General features: G+C 39.4%; 1 long non-coding RNA gene across 1 annotated transcript; it reads left to right on the top strand.

Moving 5' to 3' along the window:
• Positions 1-253: 253 nt before the first annotated feature.
• LOC110280146 (uncharacterized) lies at positions 254-2,433 on the top strand. The gene is made up of 2 exons (XR_002374317.2): positions 254-476; positions 563-2,433. It is a non-coding gene; the product is annotated as an uncharacterized LOC110280146 (long non-coding RNA).
• Positions 2,434-21,975: the final 19,542 nt, after the last annotated feature.

Genomic DNA, 21,975 nt, shown 5'->3' with positions numbered 1-21,975 from the left:
ACCAGCCTTGGGCTCGCCGCCGTTCATACCCTGTCGCGTCACCACCCAGCCGTCTCTAGCCCACCGCAAGTTGCTGTTGTCGTTGCCAACAAGGGAGGAGAGAGAAAGAGGCGAATGTGAGGAGAGAGGGAGGGAGCTCGCAAGGGAGCTGCCGCTGTCGAAGCGGGGTCCGTCGTGGCTGTTGGAGCCCGCATCACCGTCGAACTTGCCGCTGTCGCCTGCCGTCGCCGCCGCATTGCAGGGCTCACCATCGTTCTGCCTGCGCGGCTGCTGCGTTGCCAGAGCTCCTCGCCGCCACTGTTGGCGGCGGAAACCGCCTTCCAAGCCTGTGTCTGTTGGTTATACAGTCACCGCGAGTTTCTCTGCCGCCGTACGACCTTCCACTAGAAGGATCCACCACAGCCTCCTCTGTTCTTGTCTTCAAATCAGCACTGCCCTTTTTCAGTTTCAATCCCAATTCTGCTATTTCTGAATATGTAACTCCTCTATCCTTGCTCTATTGCCATTTTATTCCTCTGCTATGATCTTCTTTTAATTATGACAGCGTATGTCTCTATTTTAGTTTTACCAAGGTATGTTTGAAAAATTAAAATTGGTGCTGCTGCCACCATTTCGGTCACGTTGGAATCACTGTTGCTGCCATGAAATAAAAAGGGAAGGGAGTTACTGTGTTTGACCCATGTGAATTCAGCTAGTCGAGGTAGGCGCGTTTTTATTAAAACTCATTTTTATTCTTAAGAGTTGTTATAAATTGATATTTAGGCAAGTAGATATTTTTTGTGGTTATGGAGTCTTATAAGTTGAACTGAACTGCCTTGAATGAATGTGATTGCTTACTTGCCTGTGGCTAATTCTGAATATTGAGTTGATATTGAGATAGTGAATGAAAGATTAATTTGAAAATCTGAGTCGAATGTTTATCAAGTATAATTTGAGAATTGGAAAATGATTTGATGTTAGATTTAGTTTGACTTTAGAAAACGATTTGAGATTTGTGAATGACTTGGGTTTGAAAATGTTGGAAAGTGTTTGAGAAAATGTTAGTTGACTTTGTTGGAAATGAATTGGAATCTGGAAAGGGTTATAACGTTGGAAATGAGCTTGATTTGTAGTAAAAGGAATTTGAATTGAAAATGGTTTGAGATATTGAGGTTGTTCTGATTTTGAAATTGAGTTGAAAGGAGTTTGAGAAATGGTTTTGTTGGGACCCAGAAGGGGTGATAGAGTCCGAGTTTTAGAGGAAATGCTGCAGAAATTTATAAAATTGGAAGAGTTCATTTGAAGTAATTATTTAAAAAGATTTGTTTTTTAACATTATATGTTTTAAGATTGGTTTATAATGAACAGAATGGAAAGAAGGATGATGAGGATTTTCTTTGAAATATGGTTTTTGAATGAATTTGGAAATGAGATTTGGATTGATGAATGATTATGATGTTGAGAATGTTGAGATATGGATTGAGAATGTTGAGACATGATCTTTGAATTATTCATATGGCTTATAAATTTCAATTATCTGAGATATGAGGTTCCCTGGATTAAGTGCCGTGGCTTGCCACCACGTGTACCAGGTTGAAAACTCGATACTCTGTTGACCTTACGACGTAAGTGTGACCGGGCACTATATAAATTCCCGGGAATGTTACCCCCATTGAGCAATATTGATTATTTGAGAGAAAGTGATGCATAGACTCTTGGGGATGCACGTCAGGGGACAGTCTAAGTTCAATTCAGACTTGTCAGGTTGGCTGGATAACCGACAGATGAGCCTCATCAGCCATAGGACAGGCATGCATCATATGCATTTGTATGCTTTGTTTGGGTTTGAACTTGTTTTTGGTTTGCCTAATTGCTAAATTGTTCTTAACTGCTACTTGAACTATTTGCGGTAAGTGCTACCTAAACCTGTGCTTTCCTTGTCTGTCTTGCCTGTGTTTGTCTTGGTGTGCTACATTTGAGAATGAACTTTGGTGCTGAATTAATGATTGTGTTGTTCGATTGCGTGATTGGTTTCTGATTGAGATTTTCTTATAAGAAAGGAAAGGTTTTTCGGATTTCTGAAAGATTAAACATTATTTCTTTGAAAAGGTTTTGAACGATTACCTATTGGTTTTTAAAAGATTCATAAGGCAATGATAATCACTGAGCTTGAAAACAGTTTTCTCATTAAATATCTTCTTATGACAATTTTAAAACTCTGTGGTGAGACCGTGTGATTAAGTTCACCCACCCTACAGCCTTACCTTTTCAAGAATCGGATGAAGAACTATTACGAAAAGTGATATTGCATTTTTTGTTTACATGATGTTGTATTAATTAGATTAATTTTCTTCTCTCGTTTTTGTTATTACAATTCTGTAAGAGGGATATGAGTTTTGGGTTTTATATGTATATTATTTTGTAAGCTATTAGGTAAGAAATCTTATATATGAACTTATGTGTTTGATTTTTTTTAAGATAAAGTATTTATTTCCGATTTTCAAAGAAATCAGCGATACAGTGTCGAGTTACAGGTTCCTATTTTAATATTTAGTATATAAAGTAGTCGTAAAACTTCTTGCTATCAGAGTGGCGCAGCCAAAAGCAACATTCTGGTTGTGAGGGTGTTACAGAAGCTATTTTGGTAGCATAATGTTCAATCAATTTATTTTAAAACCAAATCTTTATAAAATGGGTGGGTATAATAATCCAAATTGTTACTAATTTTCTTACGTAACAATGAAAAAAATTTCTTAAACCGCACAAGGAATTAAATTTTAATGGTGTTTTTTCAGACCTTAAAGAAAAACATGGTTATAACTGTGAAACAAATTCATCTGCTAAAAAATTCATAATCTGTTAAGATTAAAATCAATTATTATAATTTTATCATTCAAATATTATTGATGTGTATACATAACTTAGCCAAATATAAATATTTTTTTAGATCAATTAATATTCGCATAAATTATATATACAATAATCCTTATATGCTAAAAGATAATCAATTAACGTTACACCAAATTAAATAACACACAATTAAAAATGAAACAATTATACCTTAATAACACGAAATATATATATTAATTATGATGCTTGACGTGACAAGATCCAAAATTCATAAAATTTCCTTGAGAAACTCGTAATATATATAAATCGGATTGAGTGATTCCTTTTCTCATTTTTTTAATTCAAGGTATATAATATCAATCCAGTAATAAATATTGAAATATGCTCTTACCCAAGAAAATAGAAACATCATAGATTTAAAATTTGATTTCACAAATTTAAATCGAAAACATCAAACACAAACAAAAATAAATTTTTTAATTTTTTAATGATTCAATTATAAATGGCTCTGATACCACATGTTGAAATAAATTATTTTATTAACCCAGATTATCTATATTGAATCACTAAAAATATATCATAATACGAAAGCGTACTTTTACGAATAGAAATTAGAAATTAGACAGAAGGATTGTCTCAGTCTTGTGATTCTTTCGATCTTCCTCAACCAAAACATTCTGTATTCCTAGGCGGCTGAATTGTAACTCTTTTGATGGGGAAAAAGCAATAAAGGTAGATTGGTATATTGGGGGATCGAAACCTGAGGGCACTATTTATATTTGAGCATGGCACCCATTAAACCTTAAAGCCCAAATAAAATAGTATTTAAAGTCCAAAAGATAATATGTCTAAAATCCAAAAGATAATGTATGGTTTTATTCTCATTTAATTCAAGATCAAAATTAATAATAACTTATTCAATTTAGCATTTATAATAATAAATGAGATTACCATTATGTAAGTCATTTAATTTAAAATAGTATAATTTGTAATTATAATTAATATATATATATATATATTGTCTACAAACAAATTAGAAAATTAAAATAATTTCCTACCAATAATATCCCATATCTAAACTTGACAATATGTTTAAATTGTTCTGGTTATTGGAACTTATTGGTAAATAATACAAAAATTTAGAAGATGCCATACTTTTAAAGGGTATGACGTGTTTCGTTTGTGATTTAGTTATTTTAGGTCCTCTTATTTTCTGGTACGAAACAAATCTTTAATTTCTTGTACAATCTTTCTAGATTTGTATTATTAGATGTGATGTGTGCTTTTTTCTATAGCGAGTGTTTCCGTGTATCTTTAAGTTGAAAAATTAATTCTTGTTACTTCCATCATATATGTGCTTTTTTTTCTATGCTAATTGATGTGTATTGTTCCTATTTAAAGATGTTTATTTTAATACATAATTACATACTTGATTGTTTTATCTTTCACTTTATTTAGATATTCATGCTTTATCAACTGTGTCCTTTAAATGTAGCATGAGCTAAGATAGTAGCAATTTTTACTTATGTTTCATTAAAAATAACTACCTGATAAAGATGTGATAGATATAAAATCAAATAGTAGAGGATGCAAAGTTGAAATTCAATATTGAAAGTGCCAAAAAACAAAGAATTCCAAAGAGAAAAATTGTATTTCAAACTTTGACATCTCACATATATGGCTAAGATTATCCTAAACCAGGATTGTAACTTTTGTTATTGGTGTTATTATTTTGCTAAATTATGGCTACGTGCATTGTAGTTTTACTATAAAAAAAAATGATGATAACACACTAAAAAAAAATTACTGATGATGTGGACAGCCATTTTTACTCATTAGAGAATTTAACCATTATTTATTTATAATAATTAATTGCAAAAATTAATTATCATCAATTTTAGCAAATAATTTTATTTTAAAGATATTTTAATTTATATCTATTAATTCAGATAACAATATTATTCTTTATATAGTATCACACATATTCATTTTAGACTTATCTGTTTATATATTTTTTATATATGTAAGAGTTCATTGATCTAGTATGTGCTTTTTTTTGCACTAATTTTGATTGTTTAGTCATATAAAATCTTCAGTTTTTATAATAATTATTACCATTGACTATATATTAAAGAGAATTTTCGATGATATGATAAATGAATTTATTGTTGTATAATAAAGAATTTAAAATTTTTTTATATTATGTATATTTTTGAATGATCTAACAATATTTGTAGATAATATTTAAAAACATTAATTAATAAGTCTAGGATTATAAAAAATAGTATCACATCTTACACAAATTCTATTTCTTATTTTAATATCAATGCAGCATTTCTTAACTTTTAAATATACTAAAGATAATGTCAAAAAAATTGAAATGATATAAAGTAATCTTTCATATCCATCTCCATTTAATTCTATGTCTTGAACCACTTGACAATAAGTAAGAGAAGTTTTAAAACATGCAGACTAAATACACATATAGGTAAAATAGACACTAAAGTAACGATTACACTTACCCTCTAATATCCGGAGAAAGTCGGGACCCATTTAGCGTAGTGCATCAGCACTCAATTAGTATGGATATAAACGACTATCAAATGTAATTACTTTTGTTAATACACCAAAAAAGGGGTTACTTTAACATACAAAGTATTATCATGTTTGTGATAATGTGGTGGACGAAATTGTGATCACATCAATGTAGTATTTTTTTTTGTTATATGGAATCATTATTATGGCACCTATGTGTGGACACAACTCCGTTAAACTTAACCAGCAAGTGTACTGGGTCGTCCAAGTAATACCTTACGTGAGTAAGGGTCGATCCCACAGAGATTGTTGGTATGAAGCAAGCTATGGTCACCTTGTAAATCTCAGTTAGGCAGAATAAATTGGTTTATGATGAGTTCGAAAATTAATAATAAATAGAAAATAAAAAGGGATAGAAATACTTATGTAAATCAATAGTGGGAGTTTCAGATAGGCGTGTGGAGATGCTAGAACCCTTTCTTATCTCTACTTTCTTATTACATTCATCCAATCCTTCTTACTCCTTTCCATGGCAAGCTGTATGTAGGGTATCACCATCATCAATGGCTACTTTCAATCCTCTCGGGAAAATGGTCCTATGCGCTGTCACTGCACGGCTAATCGTCTGGAGGCATCACCCTTGTTGATAGCTACATCCCATCCTCTCAGTGAAAATGGTCCAAATGCTCTGTGACAGCACGGCTAATCATCTGTCGGTTCTCAATCAGGTTGGAGTAGAATCCATTGATTCTTTTGCGTCTGTCACTAACGCCCAGCCTTCAGGAGTTTGAAACTCGTCACAGTCATTCAATACCGGAATCCTACTCGGAATATCACAGACAAGGTTAGACTTTCCGAATTCCCAGGATCCTACTCGGAATACCACAGACAAGGTTAGACTTTTCGGATCCCCATGAATGCCGTCATCTATCTAGCTTATACCATGAAGATTCTGTTGGGGAATCTAAGAGATATGCGCCCGGCCTAGAGTAGAACGGAAGTGGTTGTCAATCATGCACATTCATAGGTGAGAATGATGATGAGTGTCACGGATCATCACATTCATCAAGTTGAAGTGCAACGTATATCTTGGAATAAGAATAAAGAGAATTGAATAGAAAGTAATGGTAATTGTATTGAAACTTGAGGTACAGCAGAGCTCTACACCCTTAATCTATGGTGTGAAGAAACTCCACCGTTGAAAATACATAAGTGAAAGGTTCAGGCATGGCCGAATGGCCAGCCCCCTAAAACGTGATCAATAGCCTCCTAAGATGAAGAATAAAACAAAACTGAGACCAAAGATGAAACGTGGCCAAAAGACGTCTAATACACTAGTAAAAAGTATTATTTATACTAAACTAGCTACTAGGGTTTACATGAGTAAGTAATTGATGCATAAATCCACTTCCGAAGCATGTACTTGGCGTTCAACGCCAAGTTACATCGTCAATTTCCGAATAAAGTATGAACTATTATATATTGCTGGAAGGCTCTGGATGTCTACTTTCCAATGCCGTTGAGAGCGCACCATTTGAAGTTTTGTAGCTCCAGAAAATCCATTTCGAGTACAGGGAGGTCAGATTCCAACAGCATCAGCAGTCCTTTTTGTCAGCCTTTTTCAGAGTTTTGCTCAAGTCCCTCAATTTCAGCCAGAAATTACCTGAAATCACAGAAAAACACACAAACTCATAGTAAAGTCCAGAAATGTGAATTTAACATAAAAACTAATGAAAACATCCCTAAAAGTAGCTTGAACTTACTAAAAACTACCTAAAAACAATGCCAAAAAGCGTATAAATTATCCGCTCATCATAATGCTAGGTGTGCATAGCAATATTTCCTGGCTTTTTCTAAACACTTTTCAATATTATTAAAATTATGTGTGTATGATAAAATCCTTAATTTTCTTTCTTCAAAGAACTTTTATTATAGTTGTAAATGCTAGGACAGTTTTACATAAACAATATTATGCGTCAGTTTTTTTTCAAACAATTTCATTAAGACTGATGTTGAACAACACTATAAACTTAAAAATTATTTAGTCAAGCAACTACAATCAAGATTTTTCTCTAGATGTTAAATGCTATGTTTAGTGTGACAATTTTTTTTCGTATATCCAAAATTGTTTCATAGTGTAACCAAATTTTCTAAGTGATTCAAAGATGTAATTTAAAACTTTATATTTTAAATATAATTTACTCACATACAATATACAATCGGAAACTATTTTGTAAACTTTGATTATATATTGTGTCTTTTTAAAAGAAAGGGATCGAAAATTTTCTTTCCAACCACGTGAAATATATATGTATTAAAAACACAACATAGTGAATAAAATTTTTTGCACCGAGTTAAAGAAACCCTTACAACACAAATAAGGCAAACTAACTGAAAAATAAAAGATAAATACTACAAACGACTCAACAATATCATGTATGATCTTCCTTGGGCAATGCAAGTCAAACCAATATTTGACATTGGTGGTAACATTCATACACACTAAACAAACTACAATAAGCAAACACATGATGTTCCACTGAAACTAACCCTAAATAGTACACAACCATTAAAGTTTTGATCCTTAAGTCCTAGTAAGTATAGTTTGCATCAAAGCATGACTATTACAACTTTTTCATGTAATCCATCACACAGGAAATAAAGTTTCTTCATATGCATGGACATATCTAATTTTAACATGATTATCATAAAAAATTCGATGAAACTTTTTTCTTGTGCTTTCAATAGGGTTATATCAAATGATACAAAAGTGAGAGTAGGCAGTTATTTCAGCCCCAACCATTTGTTCGTGCCTTTCCATAATTTGGATAAGATCATGATCAACCATGATAGCTGGAACATACAAAGAACCTATTCCACTAGATGTAAATAGTTGTGACCGTTTTATATTTTCATCGGTATCATTTACCTGCCATATAACTAAGTTGTATGAGTAGATTGTGCAATCATTTGATGCCAGATATATACGTCTATCTCTAACCAAAAGGCAATGACAATGAAAAATAGCTTCAGCAAGGATATAAATTTGGCTAAAAGTCAGAGTCATCAATAAAAAAGATACAATGTATGGTTGGAAATCGTCTTTGTGGTCAGTAAATAATATTAGCCAATACACAACACCACTGGCTGCAACATACGTTGGATTCAATTGGGAAACATACAATAGACATAAAACCCTAACATGCCAGTTCCTAGTGAAACTTGTATACATAGCTAAAGTGTACGCAGTGCTGTTGGGTTCATCTTTAAAAACGTACAAAATTACATAATGAACACTATTCGAAAAGTGCACAAACGCATACGTAAATGCACACTCACAAGAATTACATTGCAAAGGATCATCTAGTACCTGAAGCAATTGAATAACTGGGTTCCAAATAAGCAAGTCGCTTATTCTTCCAAGGGAGGAGTAACGGTTACAAAAGACTCCCTTCTTGATTCCATGAGGTGAAACCAACCGTGTAGGGTTAAAAGAAAATGCAAGTTCAGATAACCGGTTTTCCTGGTAACAACATCAATCTATCCACCGAGTTAATCACAGAAGATTCAAACCTAAAGTGAATGAACAGTGAACAGTCACACCTTTTTCATATCTCTGATATTTGACTGAGAAAGTCAAATGACATTAGCCTTTGCCTCAAATAATAGCATGTAGCACTGAAACTGTAGTATTGAAACTGAAAATAGTTGGAGCATCACATAAATAGAAGATTTCACTTATAACCTCATTAAAGAGTTGTGAAACCTCTACTTTTGTAGGAGGTATATCGCTCATACTTGATCTCAAAAGTAGGAAAAGTTTAAAAGGATAAATATAAAGGTGTAAAATAGAGTACTTAACAAACTCCAAATTTTGCTTTGTGATAACAAATGCTTGATAAAGTCTATTTATAGAATACTAACATATCATTGAAAGCACACCTACCTTTCTAACATGCAATAAATTTCACAAAAATTCTGTCTTCTTTGCATAATTTAGCTAACGTTAAGTACAAAATTACATTATAAAATAGTAAATAGTTATGGATATGGGGTGAATACATAAAATATTAAAATTGGGCTTTTAAGGAGCAAGATTCAAAATACTATATTGGTCGTTACAATGCAATCATATTCTCAAATTTTTTGTTACAAAATTTCTCCAGAAATGTTTAGAATTGCAAGTAGATCATAGTTAGAAATTTGATAAAGTATATTTTTTGTCTCTAAAATTTGTTAAAAATTTAAATAATACCCCTAAATTTTGTTAATAATAATACATGATAATTATGTTTTATTTGTTTGTATTAAAGGTTATTTTTGTGAAATTATTGCTGAATTAATCATAAATTTTTTGAAAAAAATAGTGACCAAGAGTATATTTATTCAAATTGAAAACTTTTTCTAAGATAAAATTAAAACAAAATAAACTTTTATCTTAGTGTTACCTTTGTTATTTATTTAATTATTTTCAATATATAATTAGATAATTTTTTAAAATAGCTGTTGCTAATTGTATAAAGAATTTTTTAAATAGTTATGCTAATTGATAACTAAGATACAAAATATATGATATAAGATAATTTACTCAAATATAAATAATTAAATTATTATATAATCTCAACCAATAGTATATTAATATATATATTATTTTTTAAAAACATAAAAAGACAAAATTTTTGTAAGCTTTCTTATTAAAAATTAGGAGTATAATTAGAAATTGTAATTATTTTTCATTACTTGCATATGATGTGACTATATTATTATTTTTATTTTTATTGTTCCTTTGATAAACATTTTTTGTTATTCTCTATTTATAGTTTCGTTCTCCTCCACTTTATAAATTGTTGAACATTTTGAATAATAATAATAATAATAATAATAATAATAATAATAATAATAATTGTTCGTTATCTGATGATCTCGGATACTCAATGGGTCGGGTAGTGATGAGTAGGAGAATGGGTGAGACTCTGAGCTGACGTGGAGCGAGGATAAAGATGTGCGCTGGGGACGCCAGAGGCAGTGCGGAGCGTGGGGGTGGCCACCTGCAAGGACACTCCAACGATTAAGTCAGTGTCCGTACGATGCAGCAGCCGAATTAGGTAAGAATGTTACGTACCTTGGGAGGAGAGCTAACCTAACCTCTCCCCTTATATACTGTACTGAGCGGGTCCATAAATGACCGAGCCCACTGTCCAGAAGCTTCTATGAGCTGTCCTAGTCCACGTGGGAGGTGCAGGTCATTCCGGACGTCTGGTCGGGACTTCGGGTGCTGCTCCGAGGATGCCGACCTGACCGATGACTTGGCTTGAGCGGATGACAAGTTGGGCGTGCCTCGAGTCGGGTGCCGAGGATCGACCTGTCGGACTCTTATTGTCGTGAATGGTTTGGGCCTGGGTCAGGGGTGGTGCCCCAACCCGACGGCTAGTTGGGCTGGATCCCTGATCGGTCTGTAACAGTGCCCCCAACGCGCCAGCCTCGAGGTTTTGGGGCTCGTGGCTAGGCGTGTTTGTCTTACTCGCCGAGACGGGACGTGTTCTTTTTCTCGGGAGCTCGTTGATGGTGTTTCATATTTCTCACGCGTGGTCAGCTCGTCCCTAACGCTGCCTTCTTGGCTTCCGTGCTAAGTATAAAATGGCCATGATTTCATTGATTTGAAATTTGGGTGAATTGGCGAATATGCCTCTGCCTTTTGTCGCTCTTCCTCAGCGGTTACGCTTTTTCCTTATTTTTGCCTTGTAACCTCCCTATATCCCCTGCTTCTTCCTTTTTTCTTCTTCTTGTTCTTTCGTGACGCTATTGCTTCTGCTTTCTTTCCTGCTACTGCTGTTGTGCAAATTTCTTCCTTGTTCGCTGCCTTCTTGGCTTCCGTGCTGAGTATAAAATGGCCATGATTTCATTGATTTGAAATTTGGGTGAATTGGCGAATATGCCTCTGCCTTTTGTCGCTCTTCCTCAGCGGTTACGCTTTTTCCTTATTTTTGCCTTGTAACCTCCCTATATCCCTTACTTCTTCCTTTTTTCTTCTTCTTGTTCTTTCGTGACGCTACTGCTTCTGCTTTCTTTCCTGCTACTGCTGTTGTGCAAATTTCTTCCTTGTTCTAGTGCTTTTTCTTGGGATCCTTCCTTCAATCCTTTTGCATTTTTCTGGTACGTTATTTTTACGGTTTTTCTTTTTGCTTTGCTTTTTCCTTCTTGTGTATTCTTCTTTTAGAGGGGGTACCACTGGACTTTACTTGGATTTTTCCTGGGTTCTAGGTTAGTGTAGGGAGAGATTTAAGGATTCGTAGTTTTTTTTTTCTTACTGATAGAGTTCCCGACCTCCCGTTCTGACTAAGTGGTGCCCCACTGTAGGTATGGCTGAACGTCCCGTGCTCCTGAACCTGGCTCAGCGGCCGTTGGCCGACTTTGTTGATCATTACGCTTGGGTTTCTTCCGATGTGAAGGACACCCCGTCCAAGGTCACGAAGGAGGGTCTTCAGGACTTGCGCCAGGCAGGGCTTTTGTGTGAGGGTGGCCCCGAGGATGTGTTTTATCAGGTTTANNNNGCGGCTCCTCGGGTTGTCGACTGGTTATGGGTTTATGAACCCATGTTCACGACCTTGTGGGTTCGTTTGCCTTTTTTCCCCTTTGTTATGGGTTTATTGAATCGTTGTGACGTTGCTTCGTCGCAACTGCACCCGAATAGTTGGACAGCCATTCGATGCTTCGAGATGGTTTGCGAGTATTTAGAGCTTCCGGCTTCTGTGAGTGTTTTCCTCTCTACCTTTTCCTTCTCACGAACCCTTTTCGGCAAGGGAAGATGAAGAAGGGATATATGTCTTTCAGGGCCTAACAAGGTCGTAGGATCTTTGGCCTTTTGAGGACTCTTTCCATGGTTTTAAGCCCACATTTTTTAAGGCTAGGCCAATTGAGGGTCATCAACCCTTCTGGCTTACTGCCGAGGGAGAAAGGCGAATCCCGACCTATTGGAGCTTCAGGACGGGGTCCAATGATTTGATAAAAATATCATATGATTGGTTGAGCCCAGAAGATCGTAACATCGCCGACATCCTTTTGGCTATTTTTGGCGAAAAAAACCTTAACCCTCGTATGGTTATGGGGGATCGAGAGGCCGGTCAGTCGTATGTTGGTGAGTCTTTCACTTTTTGCATTTTTTAGCACTTTGTTCTTCTATCACTTATACCTTTGTCTTTTTGCTTGTAATTTCCATGGTTGGTGGGAAAAAGACCTTGGCTGAATTGATGAGCCTCATCCAAGGGGACGATGAGAGTGGTGAGGATTCTTTGGTGACCCATTCGGTGAGTCAGGACTAGGGGGACGCCGAGGAGGCAAGTGGTTGGGTTGACAGGGCTAACCAAGGTCAGTCGGACAAAGTTGAGGCTCCTATTGAGAATGCCTTGGGGAATCCAAGTGTGGAGGCGGAGGTTCTTTCTGAGGAAGATCTGGGATTTGGTGACAACGACCTGAAGGTGGTTGCCAACCCAAAAAAAGAGGAAGCGAGATTTCGGGAAGTTCCTCTCTGTTATGGAGAAAAACTTCGATGCTGGGGGTTTTATCGAATCCTAGTTGCTCCCTGGCACCGACGAGTTTTTCTGTGATGCCGATCTTTCTGGACAGACAAGGTGGAACTATCGCAGCCTTCTTCGAGCAGCGACTATTACGAAGAAAGTGAAGCCTGTTTTGGGAAATTATCATGCTATGGAGGTGAAGCTTCAGAACTCCCAAAAAGACCTGACAGATTTGAGATCTCGGGAGTAGTCTCTGAAGACGAAGTTGTCTGAGCAAGAGAAGAAGGCTGAGGAGGATGCCAAAGAGATCAACAGGCTGGTGGATCAGGACCTTGCCTTGATGAAAGATTTGAATGCCTCTCGTGGTGAGGCTGTTGTAGCTAAGAAAAAGGTTGAGGAATTTGAGGAAAAGCTGAAGTTGGCGGAGGGCTCGGTCGAGGCTACTCATCAGGAGATGGCTGTCTTGAAGAAGAAGAATAAAGAGCTTGCCAAGGGGGTCCGGGAAGCCGTGAAGCTGACTGAGGAGGGAATTAAGTTTCAGGTCGCTGTGCTGGCTCCCGGCCTCGATTGGGTACTCTTAAGACTGTTGAGGACAGGAAGATTGTTGACATTCTCAATTCTTGAGGAGGAGGACTCTTTTTAGCTTTTGTATTCCTCATTTCTTGTCTTTGCACTTTTTGTTTTTTACTTCTGGGCCTTTTAAGGCGCCTTTGGCTGTAATGAACATTTGGCTGCTTTGTTTTATTTATACCATTTTTATGATGTGTTTACTTGCTCGGCCCATCATGGCCTTGCTTATTTTATTGCTTTGCTTATCTGGGTCGTCATGGCCTTTTGGTTTACCATTTTTATGGTATTTATCGTTTGTTGCTGGTCACTTTTGAGTTTTTATTTTCGGGTCCCGGAAACGGTTCCCAGGGTGATCAGTCTCGGATTTCTGTTAGGTCGACCGCTCGTGGTTTTCACCGTTTCGTTGCACTTGGCATAAATCTTGCAAAAGAGACAGTTTATTATGTGCGCATATGTAAAACTTTAAAGTAAAGGTGTACTGTAATGCATAATTTAAGAAAAACAGAGACGAAGAAAAAAAAGGATTAAAGTGGTGGTGTGGTCGTTAGGCCGTTAGGTCGCTTCGTCCTATGAGTACAATCTTCTGAGATTTTCCATGTCCCATGTCCTCGGCACCTCGTTTCCATTTAACTTTTCTAACTTGTATGAACCCTTGCCAAGGACTTCTCTTACCCTGTAAGGTCCTTCCCAGTTTGCGGCTAACTTGTCCTCTCTTGGGGTTGGCGGTCCTATGTTGTTACGTCGTAAAACCATGTCACCTTTCCCGAGGATTCTTCTGAGCACTTTGCCATTGTATCTTAGGGCTATCCTTTGCTTGATTACTGTGTCTGTCAAGTGAGTCATCTGCCTTGTTTCGTCGACTAGGCCTTTTTCAACTGCCTCGCTTCCTCCTCTAAGAAGTAGTCGCGGACTCGGCTCCCCTATTTTGAGTAGGATGATTGTGTCGACCCCGTATGTGAGTCGGAAGGGGGTCTTGCCGGTAGATGACTGAGGGGAGGTTCTGTAAGACCATAATACTGAAGCTAGCTCGTCTGCCCATGAGCCCTTCTTGCCTTCAAGTCGTTTCTTTAGCCCTTTTAATATGACTTTGTTGGCTGATTCCACCTGTCCATTCCTTTGAGGGTGCTCGACTGATGAGAACTTTTGCTTTGTTCCTAATCCCGAGAGGAATTCCTTGAATTTCTTATCGGTGAACTGTGTCCCATTATCCGATATGACGGATTCTGGGATTCCGAATCTTGTGACTACTTGCCTCCACAAGAATTTCTGGCAATTTGCTGAAGATATGCTGGCTAGCGATTCTGCTTCTACCTATTTGGTATAGTAGTCTATGGCCACTATTAAGTATCTTACTTGTCCTGGCCCGGGTGAGAATGGCCCCAAGAGGTCGATTCCCCATTGGGCGAAAGGTCGAGGTGCCATCATCAAACTGAGTTCCTCGGGCGTGGCTTTATGGAAGTTGGCATTTTCTTGGCACTTCTTGCATTTCCTGACGAACTCTTAAGTGTCCGACATCATCGTGGGCCCGTAATACCCTGCCCGGATGATCTTCCTCGCTAACGATCTTCCTCCAATATGGTGACCGCAACACCCCTCATGGACTTCGGTTAGGACGTAGTCCGTCTGGTCATAACGTAGGCATTTGAACAAGGGTTGGTGAAGTCCTTGTTTGTACAACTGCCCTTATATGATCACATATTTGGGGGCCTCCCTCTTGGTGGCTTGCGCTTCCTTCTCGTTCGGAGGTTTTTCACTGTTTTCCAAGTATCGGAAGATGGGGTTCTATCCATCAGAGAGGGCTTGGGGCCTGAGTTGTGCATAAGATGATTGCTGGTTCAGTCGCCAGTCCTTGGATTAAGGACCTGTTCCCTGTCCCGGGCTTGGTGCTTGCTAGCTTGGAGAGGAGGTCTGCTTGGGCATTCCTTTCACTGGGGACATGTTGGACTGTGACTTCCTCAAAGCTTTTGCATAATTCTCTTACCTTTTCCAGGTATTTTTGTAGCAGTGTGTCCCTGGCCTGGTAGCTGCCGTTTATCTGGGATGTAACGATCTAGGAGTCACTAATAACGTCTACCCTGGATGCCCCGACTTCCTTAGCTAGGATTAGCCCTCCTATTAGTGCCTCGTATTCTGCCTGGTTGTTGGAGACGGGGAAATTGAACTTGATCGACTGCTCGTAAGCTACCCCCGTCGAGTTCTCGAGAATGATCCTACCCCCCCGAACATTTGGTTGGATGCTCTGTCAACGTTGAGTTTTCACCGTGTGTCTGGTATCTCGGGTGGCTCCCTTGTGACTTCTACCAGGAAGTCTGCCATTGCTTGGGCTTTGATTGCTTGTTTGGGCTCGTATTGCAAATCATATTAGGAAAGCTCTACTGCCCATGCCATCATCCTCCCCACGAGATCGGGTTTCTGGAGGATTTGCCGAATCACCTAGTCAGTTCTTAGGATGAGTACGTGCCCTTGGAAGTATTGTTTGAGCCTCCTTGACGAGGTTAGTAGGGCGTAAGCCAATTTTTCCAGCTTGGTGTATTTCAACTCTGCTCCTTGGAGTACTTTACTAATGAAGTATATTAGGCGCTGGGTCTTGTCTTCTTCTTGTACGAGGACTGCCGCTATGGCCTGTGTGGTCACTTCTAGGTACAGGTACAGAGGTTCTCCCTCTCTGGGTTTACTGAGTACAGGTGGTTCTGAGAGTACCTTTTTAAAATGACTAAACACTTCCTCGCATGCCGGAGTCCATTCGAAGGCGATTCCTTTCTTCATTAGGTTAAAAAATGGGAGGGCCGTCTTAGCCAAGGCTCCGAGGAACCGGGATAGAGCCGTGAGCTTCTCGGTTAGTCGCTGCACATCTTTGACGCACCCTGGGCTTGTCATTTTGAGGATGGCTTCACACTTGTCTGGGTTAGCCTCTACCACCCTTTGCGTTATCATGAAGCCTAGGAATTTTCCGACCTCCATGGCAAACGCACACTTGAGTGGGTTGAGCCTCATGTTGAATTTCCTTAGTGCTTTGAAGACAGCTTGTAGGTCATCCATAAGGCTACTTGGTTCTGCCATTTTTACTAGGACGTCATCGACGTAGACCTCTACCGTCCTACCGATAAGGTCATGGAAAACCTTGCTCATCAGTCTTTGGTAGGTGGCCTCTGTGTTCTTTAATCCAAATGGCAATACTTTGTAGCAATAAGTGCCTCTTGGTGTTATGAATGCTGTCTTTTCCTGATCAGGTCGGTGCATCGGGATCTGATTATAGCCAGAGTATGCATCTATGAAGCTGAATAAACGATATCCAGCTGCCAAGTCTACCAAGGCGATGATGTTGGGAAGGGGAAAAGAGTCATTAGAACAAGCATTGTTCAAGTCAGAGTAGTCGACACATATCCTCCATTTTCCACTAGCTTTTTTTACTAGGACGACGTTGGATAGCCATGTCGAGTATTCGAGCTCTTTGATGAACTCTGCTTCAAGTAGCCCGGCTGTTTGTTTGGCGACCTCATTGGCTCTTTCTTGGGACATTTTCCTTCACCATTGTGCTACTGGTTTTGCATCTGGTTTGATGGCTAGTCGGTGGGATATGACCTCGGGATCCAAGCCCGGGGATGAGCGGATAATTTATACGCTTTTTGGCATTGTTTTAGGTAGTTTTTAGTAGGATCTAGCTACTTTTAGGGATATTTTTATTAGTTTTTATGCAAAATTCACATTTCTGGACTTTACTATGAGTTTGTGTGTTTTTTTTGTGATTTCAGGTATTTTCTGGTTGAAATTGAGGAACCTGAGCAAAAATCTGATTCAGGCTGAAAAAGGACTGCTGATGATGTTGGATTCTGACCTCCCTACACTCGAAATGAATTTTCTGGAGCTACAAAACTCCAAATGACGTGCTCTTAACTGCGTTGGAAAGTAGACATCTAGGGCTTTCCAGAAATATATAATAATCCATACATTATTTGAGTTTAGATGACGCAAACTGGCATTCAACATCAGTTCCATGCTGCATTCTGGAGTAAAACGCCAGAAATACGTCACAAACCAGAGTTAAACGCTAAAAACACGTTACAACTTGGCGTTTAACCCCAAGAGAAGTCTCTGCACGTGTAAAGCTCAAGCTCATCCCAAACACACACCAAAGTGGGCTCCGGAAGTGGATTTCTGCACTTAGACTTATTTCTGTAAACCCTAGTAGCTAGTTTAGTATAAATAGAACTTTTTACTATTGTACTAGGGGTCCTTTCCCTATTTTCGAATTCATATGTCTTTTGTGGAGGCTGGCCATTCGGCCATGCCTGGACCATCACTTATGTATTTTCAATGGTGGAGTTTCTACACACCATAGATTAAGGGTGTGGAGCTCTGCTGTACCTTGAGTTTTAATGCAATTACTACTATTTTCTATTCAATTCAGCTTATTCTTGTTCTAAGATATTCGTTGCACTTCAACCTGATGGATGTGATGATCCGTGACATTCATCATCATCCATCCTTATGAACGCGTGCTTGACAACCACTTCCGTTTTACCTTAGACCGAGCGGGTATCTCTTGGATTCCTTAATCAGAGTCTTCGTGGTATAAGCTAGAATTATTGGCGGCCATTCTTGAGAATCCGGAAAGTCTAAACCTTGTCTATGGTATTCCGAGTAGGATTCAGGGATTGAATGACTGTGACGAGCTTCAAACTCGCGATTGTTGGGCGTAGTGACAGACGCAAAAGAATTAATAGATTCTATTCCGACATGATCGAGAACCGCAGATGATTAGCCGTGCTGTGACAAGAGCATTTGGACCATTTTCACTGAGAGGATGAGAAGTAGCCATTGACAACGGTGATGCCCTACATACATCTTGTCATGGAAAGGAGTAAGAAGGATTGGATGAAAGCAGTAGGAAAGCAGAGATTCAGAAGGAACATAGCATTTCCATACACTTATCTGAAATTTCTACCAATGATTTACATAAGTATCTCTATCTTTATTTTATGCTTTATTTATCACAATTTTTGAAAACCATTATAACCATTTGAATCAGCCTAACTGAGATTTACAAGATGACCATAGCTTGCTTCATACCAACAATCTCCGTGGGATCGACCCTTACTCACGTAAGGTTTATTACTTAGATGACCCAGTGCACTTGCTGGTTAGTTGTGCGAAGTTGTGAAGAATGTGAGTGAACCATAGTAGTGTGCACCAAGTTTTTGGAGCCATTGCTAGGAATTGTTCAAGTTATGAAAAGAGTGAATCACAATTTTGCTTATCACTCGGCATGTCTAATGGCGTCCATGCAAAGAGGTCGCCGTTTGCCCTTACAACCTCCATAAGGGGGCCTTTGAGTTCATGGGAAAAATTTTTGTTTATGAAGGTAAACTGCTCTGCCGACTTTCCTATCTGGAATTTCTCCATGTCCCCTTCTGGTTCTAGCCTTGGTTTGTCTTCCATCCTTACATCCAGGTCCGCCAAGAACACGTCGGCCGCCTTCTTGGATTCCTTCCTTAGAGAGAGACTGGCATTGTTGCATGCAACCGCCGCTTCCAAGTCTCCCCTAATGAAGCCAACAGTTCTCTTGTCCATCACGAACTTCATTGTTAGGAATTTGGTGCATATCACAGCTGAAAATTCATTGATAATTTTTCTTCCTAAAATGATGTTGTAGGTCATGGAGTCTCTGAGGACTATGAAGTTTGCCATAACCGACCTCCTAGTATCACCAGCTCCAAGACAGATTGGGAGTGAGATCGTCCTGTCGGGCTTTATGTAGTTGTCACCTAGCCCCATGACACTGTGTTGGTAGGTCTTAAGGTTGGACAAGGATGTTAGAGTCAGCTCTAGTATCGACAAGGATTCGCCTGACCAACCCGGTCCCAATCATTGCCGTGATCACCATGGGGGGTTCTCAGGGAAGTCGTAAAACCACTGATCTTCTGGGCCGAAGGATATCATGGGAGGCCCTCCATTTGGGGTGGTGGGACCTCCCGTCGAAATAGAGAGGATCTAGGTATCCTTCCTTGCCACTGACTTAGATTTGGGGTGGGTATTGCGTCCAACCACGACGTTAACCACAATAGTTGGGGGGTTATCAGTTGTCCCTGTGGGTTCTTGTCTCGCCTTGACAGTCCGGCTTCGATCTTCTTCTGAGCGCTCCCTTTCCCGTCTTCTTGGCTCTCGGATAAGTCGGGAGAACTCATTCAACTTTCCTTCCTGGATGGCCTGTTCTAAGGCATCTTTGAGGTCGAAGCAGTCTTGGGTTTTGTGCCTAAAACCCTTGTGATAATCGCAGTAGAGGCTTTTGTTACCTCCTGTTCTCTTTGAGTGGTCTAGGTCTGGATAGGATTCCCTTGTCTGTGATTTGCTGGTAGACTTCTACTATGGGCGCCGTGAGTAGCGTGTAGTTCGTGAACCTCTCTACCCGTGGGGGTTGCTTGGGTTGCCTCCCTAGGGTGTCATCCCGTGGGGCTTCCTTATATCTGTCGACCTGGGGTTTGCCGAGCTGGGTGGTTTGGGAGCTGCTGTTTATTGGCTGCTACAACCTGACTCACTTCTTCATCATTGATGTATTCCTTGGCCACGCTTTGAATTTCTAACATGGACCAGACAAGCTTGGTGGTAAGGTGCTTCCTAAAGTCCTCGTTTAGCAGGCCATTCGTTAGGCAGAGACTAGCGACTGAGTTCGTAAGGCCGTCAATCTCTAGACACTCATCGTTGAATCTGTCTAGGAAATTTCTGGTCATCTTTCCAGGTTTTTGGGTAACCCCTAGCAAGTTGATTGGGTGTTTTGCCTTGTTATGCGTGTCGTGAACCGAGCCAGGAAGCGTTGGGAGATGTCCATGAAAGCTGTGATGCATCCTTGTGGGAGGGCATTGAACCATCGAATTGCTGGGCCAGCTAGTGTTACGGGGAATGCCTGGCACGTGACCACATCGCCTACCCCCTCCAAGTTCATCCTTGCTTCAATGGATGTGATGTGCTCTTGGGGATCCTTAGTCCCATCGTACCTCATGTCCGTTGGCTTGTCGAAATTCTTTGGAAGCCGGACCTTGAGGATCGAGGGGTGGAAGGGGGTGGCTCCCATGATGATGGGTTCCTGTTGTTTCTTGGTTTTCCCTCTTTGGGATTCTCCATGGCTCTCAGTCTTGCCTTGGTGAGGTCGAGAGGTCGCTTGCGTGTGCGCCTCGTCGCGCTTTGTTGGGCTTTTTTCTTGGCTCCCGGGTCGGATCGGCTCCTCGTAGCCAGCTTCCGTTTGAGGTTTTGTACTTTGTGTTTAAGTTCCTGCATGATCTTGGCGCTATCGGCTCCTGTCTCCCCGAAAAGGCGTCTTTCGGGGGTTTTGGTGTAGATTTGGTTAGGCTGAACGGAGGACTGCGGGTGTTCGGCGGCTCGGGCCGTCAAACTCGCCCTACTCAGGCGGGCCTCTCCTCCTTCATGAAGCTCCTCTGACGTTGGGAGTCGCTCCATATCTACTCTAGGATTCCCACAGATGGCGCCAATGTTCGTTATCTGATGATCTCAGATACTTGACAGGTCAGGTGGTGATGAGTAGGGGAACGGGTGAGACCCTGAGCTGACGTGGAGCGAGGACAAAGATGTGCACTGGGGACGCCGGAGGCGGTGCGGAGCGTGGGGGGTGGCAACTTGCAAGGACACTTTGACGATCAAGTCAGTGTCCGTATGATGCAGCAGCCGAATCAGGTAAGAATGTTACGTACGTCGGGGGGAGAGCTGACCTCTGCCCTTATATACTGTGCTAAGCGGGCCCATAAATGACCTGGCCCACTGTCCAAGAGCTTCTATGAGCTGTCCTGGTCCACGTGGGAGGTGCAGGCCATTCCGGACGTCGGTCGGGGCTTCGGGTTCTGCTCCGAGGATGCCGACCCGACCGATGACTTGGCTCGAGTGGATGACAAGTTGGGCGTGCCTTGGGTCGGGTGCTGGGGCCCGACCCGTCGGACTCTTGTTGTCGTCAATAGTTTGGGCCTGGGTCAGCGGTGGTGCTCTGACCTGATGGCTAGTTGGGCTGGACCCCTGATCGGTCCGTAACAATAATAATAATAATAATGAAATATTGATAGGGATGAAGTAATTTAATAATGTTCATAAACATGCCGTTTAAATGAAAATTTTTTCTAAAATAATAATATTTACAAAAGATTCTGACACTTCTTTAAAATTGTTAAAGTATCTATATTCAGAATATGGGATCAAAACAAAAATTAATCCAACACTACCAAATAGTTTGTTAACAAGAGTAAAGTATTGTTTTTGTCAATAAATTTTACACTTTCATTCTAAATGATGTAATTTTACTTTCATTACTTAATCACATTACTTATAATTTTTTAATTAATTTTACACTTTCATTCTAAATAAATTAATTTTTTATAATTTTACGCTTAAAGTAATATAATTTTTTTATAAATAAATAAATTTTATACTTTCATTCTAAATAAATAATGTAATTTTACTTTTATTACTTAATCACATTACTTATATTTTTTTTATAGTTTTACACTTTCATTCTAATCACATTACA

The sequence above is a fragment of the Arachis duranensis genome, chromosome 4, assembly GCF_000817695.3.
Source record: "Arachis duranensis cultivar V14167 chromosome 4, aradu.V14167.gnm2.J7QH, whole genome shotgun sequence".
Taxonomy (NCBI): Eukaryota; Viridiplantae; Streptophyta; class Magnoliopsida; order Fabales; family Fabaceae; genus Arachis; species Arachis duranensis.
Note: the sequence above shows the minus strand (reverse complement) of the source record. Positions and strands in the feature narration are given on the sequence as shown.